General features: G+C 69.5%; 1 long non-coding RNA gene across 1 annotated transcript; it reads right to left on the bottom strand.

The window, feature by feature from the left end:
* Positions 1–556: 556 nt before the first annotated feature.
* On the bottom strand, positions 557–2081 carry LOC138062089 (uncharacterized). The gene is made up of 2 exons (XR_011136093.1): positions 1986–2081; positions 557–876 (listed from the first exon to the last, which is right to left on the bottom strand). It is a non-coding gene; the product is annotated as an uncharacterized lncRNA (long non-coding RNA).
* Between the last annotated feature and the right edge of the window lie 9 nt (positions 2082–2090).

Here is a 2090-nt window from a genome sequence, read left to right as displayed (position 1 = left end):
CAGTGTGGCAGCAGTGCCCTCGACCCAGGTCCCGCCAGCGCGGGGGTCCCGCTCCAGGAGTTGTATCCTGGACGGACGGACGGATTTCAGGGCCCGCCGGCGGGGGCCAGGAACGTGTTTTGCCTGTAGGGACTGGGCGCTCGAGTCATGATAGGGCCCCTATCGTGACGTGGAAAGCTGCAGTAGACGTCTTCTTTTTTAAGTTTACCTTGTGTCAAGGGAGCAACGTGGGGGGGGAGGGGGCCAGGGAGGACCGTTGGGGGCCTTTTTTTGGGGGGGGGTCTATTTCTTCCTTTTGGGATATCGGTATTTTAATTTTTTTTTAATAACAGTGAGTAGCGTGCGTCCAGATGGGGCAGGAGGCCTGGGGACGGGGTGGCGGGGGCGGAGAGGAGACGGAGCGGTGGGCGCTCGTCTCCTGGCCGTCCTCTCCCATCTAGCGTCGGAGCCGGGGAGCGCCCGGCGCAGCTCCTCCGCCCCGGGATGCAGCCGTGGTGCCTGTGGTGCTTTGTTTACAGCGCGAGCTCCGTAAACGGATGAAACGTTTCTCAGGATCGAGAATAATAAAACTTATCTTTATATTAAAAAGTTTGGACTATTGTATCTAGCAGGAGACGGGGTTTGGGGGGAAGCCAAGGGTGCAGAAGGAGTTGGCGCCCGGGCTGTCCCCGCGGCGCCGCGGGGCACGAGGGTGCGTTTAGGGCTCCTGAAGCTGGCACCTTTTCGGCGCTGGTATCCTCCTGGCTGTAACGCGGTGGCATTAAAATAAAGGCGATGAAACGCAGCAAGGGAGCACGCGGAGTCTTGAATTCCCCCCAAAGCGTCTGGCTTCACCCGCGTCCGCGCCCGGCGGGGGGACGTTCCCCTCCCGGCACCCTGCAAAACGCAAGGGTAAATTGCTATAAATAAGAAATTACTGCTGCATCTGTGGGCGTCTCCGAGGAGCGGGAGGGCTTATCGGACTGCTAAATAACCAGGCATGCTTTAACCCTGCAGCAAGGCGGCCGCTTTGCTCGGCGCTCCGGCCGCCACCGCCCGCCTTGGCCCCGCCGCCGCCGCCGTCACCCACCGTCTCGCGCGTTGCCTGCGGCCTCCCCGCGGCCGCCGATAACCGGGCTCCGCTCGGCCCCCTGCGCCTTGTCCCAACCACTGCGGCAGGAGGGCCCAGGGCTGCCCACCCCCTCGGGGCAGGAGGGTCCTGTCCCCCCAGGGCCAGGAGAGCCTAAGGGCAGCCCGTCCCCCTGGGGCAGGAGGGTCCTATCCCCCTGGGGCAGGAGGGCTCAGGGCTGCCTGCCCCCCCTGGAGCAGGAGGGTCCTGTTCTCCCCCCCCCCCCCGAAGCAGGAGGGTCGAGGGCAGCCCATCCCCCTGAAGCAAGAGGGTCCAGGGCAGCCCACCCCCTCGGGACAGGAGGGTCCTGTCCCCCCCACCCCAGGCAGGAGGGCTCAGGGCAGCCCATTCCCCCAGGGCAGGAGGGTCCCGTCCCCCCCCCCAGGGCAGGAGGGACCAGGACAGCCCGGCCCCCGGGGAAGGAGGGTCCAGGGCAGCCCCCCACCCCGGGGCAGGAGGGTCCGGTCCCCCCCGGGCAGGAGGGACCAGGGCAGCCCATTCCCCCAGGGCAGGAGGGTCCAGGGCAGCCCCCCACCCCGGGGCAGGAGGGTCCGGTCCCCCCCCCGGGCAGGAGGGACCAGGGCAGCCCGGCCCCCGGGGAAGGAGGGTCCAGGGCAGCCCCCCACCCCGGGGCAGGAGGGTCCGGTCCCCCCCCGGGCAGGAGGGACCAGGGCAGCCCGGCCCCCGGGGAAGGAGGGTCCAGGGCAGCCCGCCCCCCCGGGGCAGGAGGGTCCCGCCCCGCCCCGGGCCGCGCCGTCGGGGCGCCGCGCCCGCGCCGCTGCAGTTCCCGCGGCGCCGCCAGAGGGGGCGCTGCCGCGCAGCCGCCGGGCGGTGCCTCCCTCCCCCCCCCTCCCCTCCCGGCTGATGCAATCCTCACGCGAATGAATGGGCGGGTGAGGGGGGGCGGTGCCTCCGCCCTTGGCAACGGCTCCGGAGGGGGCGGGGACCCTAGCGACGGCTCGCCGCAGACCAATCACCGGCG

Source organism: Struthio camelus, chromosome 24 (genome assembly GCF_040807025.1).
Source record: "Struthio camelus isolate bStrCam1 chromosome 24, bStrCam1.hap1, whole genome shotgun sequence".
NCBI classification, from domain to species: Eukaryota; Metazoa; Chordata; class Aves; order Struthioniformes; family Struthionidae; genus Struthio; species Struthio camelus.
The sequence above is the reverse complement of the archived record's forward strand: the minus strand, read 5'-3'. Positions and strand labels throughout refer to the sequence as shown.